Source organism: Delphinus delphis, chromosome 11 (genome assembly GCF_949987515.2).
Source record: "Delphinus delphis chromosome 11, mDelDel1.2, whole genome shotgun sequence".
NCBI classification, from domain to species: Eukaryota; Metazoa; Chordata; class Mammalia; order Artiodactyla; family Delphinidae; genus Delphinus; species Delphinus delphis.
In genome coordinates, this window is record NC_082693.1 from 97,251,371 (window position 1) to 97,264,713 (window position 13,343).

The following is a 13,343-nucleotide window of genomic DNA, read 5'->3' on the forward strand; positions in this document are numbered from 1 at the left end:
AGTATGGAAACTGTTGTGAGGGACCCTGGAGGTGGCTGGACCGGGGCTGCCTGGAGTGTGGCCCCGCGCTCCGCTTGGGAGCTCATTAGCAGCACGGGGTCTGGGGCCCCCCGGGACCCGTCGGATTAGAACAAGGGTGGATGAGGCAAGGAATCTGCGTTCTACCGGCTTTCCGGGGGATTCTGACGCACGCTCACGTATGAGAACCACTGGGCTAGGTCGGAGGCGGGGACGTTTACCTGTGAAGGGCCACACACTAGATATCACGGGCTTCGTGGGCCAGGAGGGCTCATCACAGTGACTCAGCTCTGCCGTTACAGCAAGAAAGCAGCCCTAGACAACAGGCTGCACGGCAGCGGCTGTGTGTTAATAAAACTTTACTAACAGAGCCAGGCAGCCCCGCTTTCTAGCCCCCGTGCCTTGGTACCCAAGTACAGTCCGCAGCCCATCGCGGCAGCATCTCCAGGGAGCTGGCAGGGCCTCCACCTGCTGCATCCCAGGCTGTGTGCTAACCTGTCCACACTCAGTTCTGCAGGCAGCTACGGGCCCTGCGGGTTCCTTCTGGGTCTAAGGGGGGCCGGGTGGCGGGGGAGCTGGGAGAGGGGCTGCCTAGCCAGTCTAACAAACCATGGTACCAACGCGGCTAATTGGAAGCAGCTGCCGTTGCAACCAGAGACTTAGCTGTGATTAAGCGAAGTTGCCTTTAGGCCAATCAGCTTCAAAATTATGCAAATAGGGCCGCAGCAGAGACCACAGGGATGGTGCCGAGTAGGCTCCCCGACCCAGCCCGGCACCCTCAACCCCCCACGGCCGGCCTGGAGGGCCCGCGGCCACGTTCCCATGGACCAGCTCCACTTCTGGGGATTAACAAGCCTGCCACCCACATTCTCTGTAAACTGGCACCAGAGCGGCTGAGCCAAGAGGGAGGTGAACCAGCAGCCACCCGGAGACAGCGGGTCCGCCCCCCAGCCCCCGTTTGAAAGCGGTGGCTCGCCAGGCCTGGGTCGCCAGCCTGGCCCTCAGTGAGCCGGCCAGGGGGTGCTGCACACCAAGAGGGCTCCCTGGCGGCAACGGCTGAACATGGAGGAACACAGGACACTCCCAAAGGGGGCAGGAGGCGGCTCTCAGCCAGCCTCCCCGAGCGCTTGCAAACTCTGGCTCACCGCCACCAGCTCTCCCGGGCCCCAACCTGGACAGACAGTGGCCTCCTCCTGCCCATCTCCACTCCTGGGAGCCCCGGCACCCCACATTTGTTGCACCCCAAACTGAACTCCTCAGCCATCCTAGTCCATTGGGCTTTGCTGCCTCCCTCTGCCGGCCCCTCCCTTAGCTGATGTCCCAGGAAGCGTGAGTGGCTGCCACCGGAGTGGAGTGAGGGGCAGGGGCGGGACGCGCTCCCTGAGTCCTCATCCTGGTCTCGGAGGACAGCAGTGTCATATGTCCTAGGAGACGGGAGGGAAGCCCGGCTCTCAGGCCCGAGGTCATCATGTCCAGGGGCTGTCAGGTGTCTGGTTAGAGGCTGGATTCTGGAATCAGACCAAACTGCTCCGAGCCATTTCACTGACATTTTTCTCTTCCTGTCTGCTGGCCCCTCTTCCCAGCCTGGGGCACCTCCCCAGCAAAGCCAGTAGCAGCCCGCACTCCCTCTGCTTTTGCTCTCTCCTCCCCACATGGGTGACCCATTCCAATTCTGAGTTTACACTCTGGAAACAAAAGAATTGCTAAGAAATGTGCCTTCGGGCAGGCGTTCAGAGAGGCCAGAGCCCTCTGACCATCCCCCAGGTGGGCTCTGACACCTAAGACACTTAAGAAGGAGCAGGGAGCAAGGGGCTGAACACAGGCTCCTGATGGAGGGAAGTCCCCACCCTCAGGCAGACGGCGCCCCTCCCAGCAGGGGTGGCCCCTGCTACTGGGCCAGAGGCTGGCGCCAGGATAAGCCTTTATCACTGGGTCCTACAGGGGCCAAACGCAACTCCCGGGCCCATCACGGCAGGCTTCCTCCTTTGCAAAACTGAGCATTGCTTATCATGCAGAGAAAATTGATAAATTTTATAGTGTAAGTTGACGTCTAGGTAAACAGTATTATGGAGGTCTAATTCGTGTGCCACTGTGGGGAATGCTGGCTCTAAAATTTCTGGGGAACGGAGAGGTAACATCAAAAAACATTTACGGGAGAGCCCTGCCGACAGGAAACCGGATCAGAACTGGGGTGCGAGGGCGGGACTTCAAGGGGAGGTGGGTGCTAGGCCGGTGCCAGGCAGAGGGCGGCCAGAGAGAGGACAGAGAGTGCAGGCAGGCTTGCAGGAGGGGACACGGTTGCCCTGTGACCCTGGGCACGCCACTTAGCCTCTCTGGGCCTCTCCCCAGAAAGTGGGGTGCTCACCCCAGCCTCACGTGGGTGGTGTGAGATTAAATGAGACAGTAGAAGTGAAACCTGGCCCCCGAGCTGAGCTCAGTAGGTGGTCAGTAAACAGGGCTTCCGTTCCCATCCTCTGACTGGCTGGGGGTTGGCTGAGAGCTGTCGCATATGCCGTCACATCCGTTCTCTTAGGTGAGTTGCACGTGATCCTGAGCAGTGGCCGGGGGAGGTTATTAGCCTCAGTTGAAGACGCGGAGGCTCAGAGAGGCTGTCGTTGCTGAGGGTCACACAGCTCAGACAGAGTAGACCTGGGACTAGCACCTGGGGCCCTAGAGTCTCAGCACAGGTTCCCCCCACTATGTCAAGCTGGCCTCGCCCAGCACAGTCTGCACATCCCCGGCATGGTTAAGGGTGGGCGCGAAGACATTTGGGGCTCGCAGGGCCCTCTGTGCTGTGGCATAACCCCCCTTCTCAGCTGGGGGCGACTTGCCCTGGACTGGGCTCCAGGGTGCAGACACAGAACCCAAACGAGAGTTGAGCAGTGTCTAATGACTGGGCTTCCACACAGTGGAAACGGGAGAATGAGACCATTCTTGAGCACTTACTATGTGCTGTCCAGCCCCATGACAGGCATTTGACAAATGTGGTCTCCTTTAATTTTCAAAAAAAGGGGGACGACCGCTCAGTTTGCAGATGAGACAACTAAGACTCAGAGAGGGTGTGTCACCTGCCCAAGGTCACACAGCTGCTGAGCTACTGGGACTTGGGCCCGAGCTGGTCTGGTTTCTAAGTCAAGGTTCTTTCTGGGCCTTAGGCTCTTGGCCTTGAGTATCTGGGGAAGGAGGGAGCTGCCACTTCCCCAAACTAAACCACTGGGAATTTCCCCCTCTCCCAATGCCTGGAGGAAAACAGAAGAGACCATTCTCTGGGGATGGGAATCTGTTGGTCTCATTTCCCACCAGCACTGGAGCCCTCCCCTTCCCCCCCCCTCCCCCGCACTCAGGACTTCCCCAAATGTCCAGCCCCTGGTTGAACTCCCTCTGGAACTCAATGCACCACAGCCCCCGGGGAGTCTGTTCCCTCTGGGAGACAATTCAGACTGGAAAGCGGAGAGGGGGGATCTGCACTGCTGCCCCCCTACCCTCCTCCCCAGTCCCCCTTGCTCAGACCCCATACTGAACAAGCTTATTTTTTTGTTTGTTTTGAACAAGCTTACTTTAAAACAATCAGCATTTGGCCCCAGTGGTGAAAGACCCCTTCAGGAGTTGTGTCGGCAGGAAAAGAAAACATCCTTGGAGGGGAGGCCCTGCTTCCTGGCTCTCAGACCTGGTTCCTGGCCCCAGGGATGGTGGGGGGCTACATCCAGGTCTTGGGGTCGCAGCTCTGGTTCCAATCCCACCTCCACCACTAACAAACTGGTGGCCATGAGCTGGTCGCTTCATTCAAAGCCTCTGTTCCTCCCTCCCTCTCTTCCATCCATCATTCAGGCAGGAAACCTACTAGGTGCCAGTCCCAGCTCTAGGCCCTGAGGATACAGGAGTGAACCAGACACACCCGGTCCTTGGCATGGAGACGCCTTGGTCTGCCTTTTTGGTACGTCCATGTCTGAGGCCCCTGCAGACTGCTGGCTCCCCGAGGCTGCAGCCGGGGAGGACATCCCTCCGAGACCCCTGGGTGCCCAGCCCAGCACTGGGCAGGGGGTAGGAGGGGGCCAGGGCAGTGGCGGAGCGGGCGGTGAGGGGGTGAAAGGCCCCGGCCACGGCCTCGGACAGTCTACGAATAAACTCCAGCTCATCGCTCTTCCCAACTGAGATAGAAAATAGCTTTCACACTATATTTTCTGATTTTTTTTTTTCACTTCACTGCTTCTAAATTGATCCAGAACAGATTGTCCAATTGTTTAAATTTCAGGGGAAAAGTCTCCTAATCTTTCCCTAGTCCTGCCCAGAATTCTGCCTGGCCCCAGCCCTCCCCGAGAGACCCCACTCCTCGGCCAGACCCCAGCTGGATGCCCGGGGCTGACCTGGACTTGCCCGCTGGCCTATGGACTTGTAGGTGATGGACAGGGGCTCACCCGGGATAGGCGGGTCTGCATTCCCAGATGGTGCTCATGCCTGGACCCACTGGAAAGAAAGGCTTTGTTTTCCCAGGAAGGACCAAACTTGCCCAGCACTGTAAGGCATTGGAGCCACACAGGAGCCTGGTGGCCCAGGTGGAATGAGAGGCTGCCGCCTGCCTCCTCTTCTATCAGGAAAGTACTCTGGGTGCCTGGATGAGCCACACAATATAAGCAACTGTGAAGTGCTGTCATTATTCCTATTGACTATGGCAGCAGGGCAAACAGGTGTCATCTTGGGTGCCTACAGGATCGACTGGTTGGGACTGCCTGGGGGGCTGGGCCGAGGCACATCCTGACTCCATGCTGTGATGGATCGATTAGCAATGTCTGCCCTAGGCACAGCAGTGGCTGGTGGTGGTACACAAGCCACATATCTGCCATCCTGCATCTACAGAGTCAAGTCCAAACTCCTTAACTAGCCAGAGTCCTTGGAGATCAAGCCACTGCCGACTTCTACAGCCTCACCTCCACAGCTTTCCACAAATACCATGGGACAGCCATGCTATCCAGAAGTTTCTCAAACCTCTTCCTCTGGGCTCCATAGGCATTGTTTCCTCTACCTCAAGATCACCCCAGCCCTTGCCTATCGGCCTGGTCGACTCATCCTCCATTTCCTTGGGTACCACCTCCTCTGACAAGTCCTCCTTGATGTCTGGCCCCTTTTCCCCAGGGAGAGTCCCTGCCCTGTCCTCCTGTTCTCACCCACATCGGTGCGATCCCTTACGTGGGACTTGGACCCAGGCAGAAGAACCTTCCTGCGGACTTGGAGCCCCACCAGGGCAAGCCCTGGGTGCAGTCTTTGGAGGGAACGATCACATGACACATACCCAGGCTAATGGCTTGCCCACTCCTGTCTGATAGCCAGCCCCTTTGGAGGAGGCCACAGGCGGCAGCAGAAACCAGACTCCAGATGTTAAGGACCCCACTGCCCTCGAGCTCCAGGCCCAGACAACGCTGGGGCAGCCTCAGTGCAGACCCTCACTGGCTTCTCCCAGGCCCCGCCCGTCCTTAGGGGCTCGCTACCCCATGTCTCTCTCCGCCAAAGAGAAGGAATTCAAATAACAGTGACAAATGAGTGGGGACGCATGGAGGGCTCCCTCCTGGAGCGCTTTGCCTCCGTGACCCTCACCTGGACGCGTTGCAGGAGGGTCTGCTGTGGACCCACGTTGCAGAGGAGGAAACTGAGGCAGAGAGGACGGAGGTGGCTGGGCAACGCCACCCACATGTGAAGGGGTGGGCACAGGAGTGTGGTGACCCGAACCCCCACGCATGCGCCCCTCCTGACCACTGAGGGCACTCTGCCTTCCCCCCACCCCACGTGAGAAGATCCAAGTCCTGGCTTTGCTACTTAGCAGCTGTGTGCCCCTGGGGAAGCCATAGCCCTGCTCTGAGCCTTGGGTGGGACAGCAATCCATCCTTGCTCAGGTATGTTCTGAGAATTAAAGCAGGCAGTGTTTGTAAAGCACCCAGGAAAGGGCTCGGTGTAGACGGGAGGAGCTCTCAGCAGCTCAGGGCTCTGGGGACCCTTGGGCCCAGCACCCCATCCCTGGGGCCGTTCCGTGGCCTCAGCAGATTGGAGGTGCCCTCCGCCCTCACTCCTTCCCCGACTCCGTGCCTGGAGCCCCCTTGGGAAGGAATCAGATGGCCCACAGGCTGGTGGTCCACACTGCCTGCACCATGCCCGTCCCCAGCTCCAGAACCTCCCTGCAACCTGCCGTCTGCCGCGTGGAGCCCAAACACCTCCTCTGACTTCCCGTGCACCTTTACAGATCACAAACCACGCTCAGTGCGTGGTCTTTGCACATCACCGTCCCCCCAAAGGAAGACAGCATTCTCCCGTATTATGGAGGAAGAAAGAGAGGTTCAGATGGAACTTCCCTGCCCTGAAGGGGAGGAGGTCACAGTCTGAATGCAGCTCCTTCTTGCACCAAAACCGCACTGTCAGGGACACCAAGCAACCTGGGGCTCCAGACTCGGGTCACCATCCCTGGTGCCTGGAAGTGGGGGAGAAGCTCATGCAGAGAAGAGAGATCATATCTGGCTAAAAACTCACTCCATCTCATGGCTCATGGCCCTCAAAGAGAAGCCTCTGCCCCCGTCCCTGGGCGCCTTCCAGAGCTTCCCCGAACTTAGGCTTTTGAAGTTTCCTGACAGCCATCACTCACTCACTCACTCATTCATTTACTTACCCATCCATCCATCCACCCATCTATCCATCAGTCCATCCCTTCATTCACAGACCTGTCTGAAGCATGCCTGAGCTAGAAGCTGGCTACAGAGCTAAACCAGGAACAAGGTGGTCTCTACCCTTTGAGGACAGAGAAAAACTCCACTGCTTCTGTGCCCACTGGGTGTTTCTGTTATTAAATGTGGTGATAATGCTAACAGTATTATTTACTGAGCACTTACTATGTGCCAGGCTCTACACCAAACACGTTCCTTGAATCAACTCTTTTAATTCCTGCAAGAACCCTGCGAGGTAAGTGCTATCGCCATTTTTAGAGGAAGAAACTGAGGCTCAGAGAGGTCACATAACTTGCCTAAGGTCACACAGCTATTAGCGGTGGAAACTGGGATTCAAATCCTGACAGCCCCTTTCAGAACTCAGGGATAAGATAATAAATAATGGTTATCACTGTAATTGATCCAGGGGCCTGGAATGTCACAGTCCTTACCTTTAATCCTCAAAATCACCCTTGTAAGTTATTATTATTATTATCAGCTTTCTCAAGCGGATTTAAAAAATTAGGATACTGAGGCTCAGAGAGTGAGATAAGCAGCCCAGCACCGGCCACAGGTAGGGGGCGGAGCTGGTGTGTGAAAACAGGCAGGTGAGATCCAGAGCTGGCTCCCTTGCCGCCCTGCTCTGTGGTTGCCATGGCACTGGGCAGGCACCAGAGCGGTCTAACGGTTCACTTGATTCATGTCCTCACTCAGTCCACAGGCAGTCTTGGAATCCCCTGCGCGGGGGATTCCCAGATGATCGGGTCTGGTTCCTGCCGGGCTGCTTCCCCGAAGGGCTGGGGCAATGCTGGCAGAGTAACAGTTAATAAGGTGAGACTACAAAGAGCTGACCTGTCTTTGAATAGACACGATGCACTAAGGAAGCTGCAAATTCCTCTTACCCGGTTCGTGCAATAAGCCGTTTCCCAGATGAGGAAACTGAGGCTCACAGGTTATGTAACTCGACCAGGGTCACAGAGTTAGGAACAAGCAGAGGGGAGACATGTCCAGGGTGGATCCGAGGCTGCTCCCCCACGATCTGCGCCAGGAGCTTCCCTGCAGCTCTGCTTCTCGCCCTGACGATGGGCCTCAGCTCAGAGGCTCTGCTCATTCTCCAAAGGCCTCATGGTCCCAGGGATCAGATTCCGGGCAGCGACACCCAGGTGATGCCATATTCCCGATCTGCTCCCGGAAAAATCTAAACAGAGCCCTTCAGAAGCAAGCCCATGGGAGGGCGTGCCGTACTCCCACTGAGCTGAAGGCTGGACTCCGTTGGCCAGGCCTCCGGGGCTCGGTGAGGATGCCAGGCTTCCCGCAAATGGGTAGAGGCTCCATCCCCCGATTTTCTGGATGCAGAGACCGAGCCCGGCAGCTCTGGCATGGACATTCTGGGACCCCTGTCCGGAAACCCAGCCTGGGCTGTAGCCGAGAAGGAGAAGCAGGGCTCAGGTGGAGGGAGAAAGGGGATCTTCCAGACTTGGGTATTACTGTCTGTAATTCTTTGATTTAATTTTTAGAATTTCCCTTTAGCAGCTTACGATACTGATACTTGCTCTGCTGTCCCCAGAGAGCCCATCTGACCCAGAGCCTTGGGCTTCAGAGCTCTGGCTGGGACCCCGGCCACCTGCTTCCCCTCTCTGGGCTGTTCTCCTTAGGGAAAGGGAGACTTGGAAGTTGGCCTTGGGGTTGCCTGAGGGTGCTGGAAGATAATGGACAAGAAAGGGCTTTGTAATAAAGGAACTGCAAACTTTAAAATCTGAAGATGCCCTTGGGAGGCCATGCCTGTCTGAGACCCACTGAAGACTTTCCTCAGGCTGCTCCTCTGCCTGAATGCCCTCTGTCCACTTCTGCCTGGCACACTCCTATCTACGCTTCAAGACTCAAACCTAAAGTTACCTCCTCCAGGAAGCCCTCCCTGACCTGACCTCAGGCAGGGTGGGACCTTGCAGATGACTGTTTTTCTTCTGTTCTCCTGCCCCCAACAAATACACCGCAAAACCCACCAGGGCAGGGTCCTGTTTTAATTGTCTCTTGTCCCCGGAGCCTGGCACTATGTCTGGCACAGGGTGGGTGCCCCGGAAATGTGGAATGAGCCAACGCTTAAATGCGTTTTCTGTTGGTCTATAGATCCAGCTGCACATGGACGATTCTCCCGACAAAGGCAAGGAACTCAAAGTGAAAGCGAATCACCATCGGTTCGGTAACCTGCTCAGGGAGCCGCGGAGGAAATTATGGCGCCGGATTACGGAAGGAATTGGCCTTTATTTTTCATTTGTGCCAATAGCTAAGAAAGCGGCACTTTATTTTCAGCCCATCGTGTGCCGAGGAGCTTCAGACCTGGCACAGGAGACAAACTTTCCCAGCCCCACTTCCCAATGCAAATCTCGCAGCCTCAGCGAAGCGGACGTCTCCGCCCTCCGCCGGGCATTTCTCAGACGCTTGCCAGGAAGGAATAATCAGATTATGTAGCTGGGTTTTAAAAGATCACGGTTTGTCTCATTTTCCAGGGAAGTGTGAACCAAAAAAAAAAAAAAACAGAAAAAAAAATGTTTGCCCCTCCCAGGGTTCTGTTAAGAGATTCCAGAACTTAATGCAGTGTTAAATTGGTGTAATTCGGGAAACTCATGCATTATTTCTTAATTTCTTAAAGGCGAGTTTGCACGCATCTGCTGGGGTAGGTGTGCATGCAGACAGATGGGCGGTGACGGGAGTGTGTGCCCCAGACAGGGGAGGAAGGGGGCAGCCTGTCCAAAATACGCCAAAAGGGAACGCTCCATCCATGTCTGATGGCCGGAAATACGGGACAGGAGGCATTTGCACTTCATCCCTCGACTTCTGCTTTTCCGCTTGGATGGTCAGGGAGGGAGAGATTCCGAAGCCTCTTCCTGATGGGAGAGCCTTGGGGTTTTCAGGGCAAATTTCACCATCCAAGGAGCTGTTTACACCCCTCCCCCACCCTGGGCAGCGGCTTCAGAGGCTCTGGCTGACACCCACCGGGTCTGCATCGTGTCGTGAACATCCTTGGCCTTCGAGGACGCCCAGTTCACTGTGACCTTGAGCATATGCCACCAGCCCGCTCTGGGCCTCTGTGTCCCCAACCGTACATGGGTAAGCGGACAAGCTTCTAGCTCCCTATCAGGCCCCTAAGCAGCAGCTCTTCGGGCTTCCCACCATCACGGCACAGCACAGCACAGGGGCCTCGGAGATGCTGGGGTCCTTGACTCTATCTGCCCCCCCCCCCCCCAGCTACAGGATGTGGAGGGTGGAGGCCCTCACACCGAAGATTCTGCCAGCCCCTTTCCCACCACCACCTTCATGAAACCCACTAGACAGGCACCAAGTCTCTGCATTGCTGAACGGGAAAACCCAGGCTCAGAGGGCAAGGGCTTTGCTGGAGAGTGGTAACACCGGGATGCCCAGAGGAGGCCCTCCAGAAGATTCCCAACCCGCTCACAGCTAAGGGGGAAAAGGAAGGAGCAGCCCGTCACAAGTGGGCCAAGCTGGCGTGTGGGAGGGGGTACGCCAGCAGAGCCAGGGGTGCCGGGACAGCCACGGTCTCAGCTCAGAGTTATTTACTCACATAGTCAGTTGTCAAACAGATCCTGAGCCTTGGTCACGTCTAGGGGCGGGTTTGAGGGGTCTTGGGCTGTTCTTTACCTTTCTAGGGGGTCAACCATGGGCGTGTGTCAAGGAATGTGTGTGCTGGAGGAGGGAAGGCAGGGAAGGAAAAAAAGGGAGGGGGGAGGGGGGAGGAGGAGACAGGACCTCTTCCCTGCCAGTCCCTGTGCAGGGCGAGACCGACACCAACAGAGTGGGTGACATCCGGCATTCCCAGGAGAGCGTGGCCCAGGGTGGGCAGGGCCCCTGGTCACCCTTCTCACTTTCACTGGCTCCAGACGTTCAGGACCCCACCTTACAGAAGACTGTTTAGGAAACAAGGCCCCGCAGTTCTTAGGGCTTGACTACTGCTTCAGTAACTTCTAGAAAGAGTGGCTGGGCTGGGAAAAGCCACTCTCGGAGAGCCGGAGATGGGCTCTGAGTTCATTCTAAGATCAATATGAATCTGTCGTGTGACTCAGCTGGGTCAAAGCTCAAGCAAGAGGCTGAATTTATAGAGGTAGAGCATCCCCAAGAAGGGAGGTGATATCTTTCATCTGAGCCTAACACGGGCCACGCTCTGGATCCGCCCAAAAGAGGAAAAACAGCACAATGAGTAGGATGTGGGATTCAGCAGACCCTGACCTGCAGCGGCTCACTGCACGGCGTCTGAAGAGCTACCATGGCTGCCATCAGGCACGGGCTGGGCTCCAGGTGGTGGAGTGCAGCGGTTAGGAGCGTGAGAGTAGCTGGCTCATTTCTAGCCTCTCTGAGCCTGTTTTCTCAGCCGTACAACAGGATCGATCACGGCCAGCTCACAGGGTTGGTGTGAGGACTAAATGGGATGATGGGGTTCAGTGCCTGCCCCGCACGGCGCCTGGCACGTAGCAGGCCTCTGGGCCTTTGTGGTCGAGTGCAATCCTATTGCCGTGCAGGTGCGTCCTTAGGCTCATGCAGTGAAGTCGTTTATCACAGACTCGGACGGTTAAAGCAGCCTGACCTGATGTCCACTCGCTACTTTCCCCTCCTAGCAGCCAAGGGCCTGGCGGGGAGGCAGTCCTCTCCCCCCATGTGGCCGGAAGTGGGGAGCATCTGGCAAGGGCTGGGCCGATTGCCCCAGAGAGCTGGAAACCAGACTCTTCTTCTCCTTCTCGCAAACCTCCCTCTTTTCACCCCAATCACAGGCTCCACCCACGGGCCATGGACGTGTCTAAGTGCTGAACTTGACCATCCGCCCCTCCTCTCCCTGCCCCACCCCCACTATCTAACCCACACCCAGGCTGGGTGGTGGTGGTGCCCAGATCTCCTGCCCTAGCCCTGCTCCAGCTGCACCACCTTCCCCTGCTCACTCCGGCTGCAGCCCCTCCCGGCCCCACCACGCCCCCTCCAAGCCCCGCCCACCGGTCCACAAGATGCCTCCCTCCCTGCCCCCTGTGGGCCCCCATCTTTGCCCGTGAAGGGTCTCTGCCTGGAACACTGCTGCTCCTCTCTTCTTCTGGCTGCTTCAGGCCTGCCTTCCGGACCAGGCTCCCCCAGCCCCGAACCCACCTCAGGCTCTCTGGGAAGATGCTCCCCACCTGCACCCCTGCCACTCAGCTTCCCCCAGGCAGGGCTCCAGCCGCACTGGCTTGTCGGGGGCTGTTTCCTTAAAAGCTTTCAAGAGCAGAGCTGATGCCCTTCCGCAGCAGGCAGGGGGCTCGCCGAGTTGGCTGAAGAAGGGGAGTGAGTGAAAGAATGAATAAATGGAGGGATGGATGGGTGACTGGGACCGAGGGAGTGGCTCTCTTCCGGTCTCCTGATCTCCCGATCTCCCTCGGGACAGGCCTCACTCCCTTTCTCTTTCACTCACAAAGGTCTAAGCAGCACTCGCCCTGCCCCCACCCATCCTGTCCAATCCAGCTGCCCCGATAAGTTCCAGGCTGGGGGCCTGGGAGAGCGGGGGTGGGGCGCGCGCGCGCGCGCGCGCGCGCACACACACACACACACACACACACACACACACACACACCCCACATGGCTCCAAGCCAATCTGCTCCCCCAGCTTCCCCATCATACCTCCCAGATGCCTGAGACAGAGTCAAGAATTCAGTGTGATTGGTGACAGTAAAGAAACAGGCAGAAACCCCTCCCTGGGGCTTTCAGCTGGAGCCATGAGGCGCTGGGGCTGCCTAGCTGCAGCGAACTTTCTGGCCACCTCTTGCTTCTGCTCCACATTCAACCCCCAGCCAGGACAGGCACAGCCAACAGCCTCTCTGGGGAGATGGATTCGCGCAGGGAGGTGTCCCACCCTGAGCTGTCACAGGTCTAGGGGATGGTGGGGGACTGACCCCCAATCCCGGGCCACCCTGACCAGCATGGGTATTGTCCTGGCTGACACCAAGGACCAAGGCTGGGCTGCCTGTTTCCCCACCACCTTCAGACCACCTGACAGGTGAGGGAACAGGGGGTGACGGAGGAGCTCCCCTAAGCCTGGTCTGATCGCAACTTGCTGGCTCAACAGTATTTCAATCGCAGCCCGGAGTGAAATTCACAGGACGACCGTGACTCAAGACACCCTGGGGTCCAGGCCCTCATTCCACAGACTTGGAAACAGGCCCAGAGAAGGACAGGCATCTGCCTAGGGTCACACCGTCAGAACTCACAGAGCTTTCTTGGCGTGACCTCGCAGCAACCTTCAGAGGTGGGAATGGCGCCCATGCTACTTTACAGATGGGGAAACAGAGGCTCAGAGGGGTCAAGCGCCTTGCTCAAGGTCACACAGCTGGGGGAGAGAGGGCTGGAGGCCGCCGGCTGTGATTCCTGGTGCAAGGCACTTTCTGCTCTTCCCATCCCGGCCTGGGCTCCCTGGGCTCCCTTGGGCGGGAGGAGCCGTCACTAAGGCAAGGGATCAGAGAGGCCGAGAGAGGCAGGGGAGACACCAGAGGCCCACAGACACACTCCCACGGCAGATTATATAACTCCCCTGCCCAGCCCCACCGCCCCAGGGCTGCCACCCCGGCAACTGCACAGGGCACCAGACCCAGACAGACGGCCCTGACCCACCAG

At 57.6% G+C, this 13,343-nt stretch overlaps 1 protein-coding gene across 3 annotated transcripts in view; it reads right to left on the reverse strand.

Moving 5' to 3' along the window:
- SHISAL1 (shisa like 1) overlaps nt 1-13,343 on the reverse strand; it is a 98,453-nt gene that overhangs the window by 84,043 nt on the left and 1,067 nt on the right. The window lies entirely within an intron of this gene.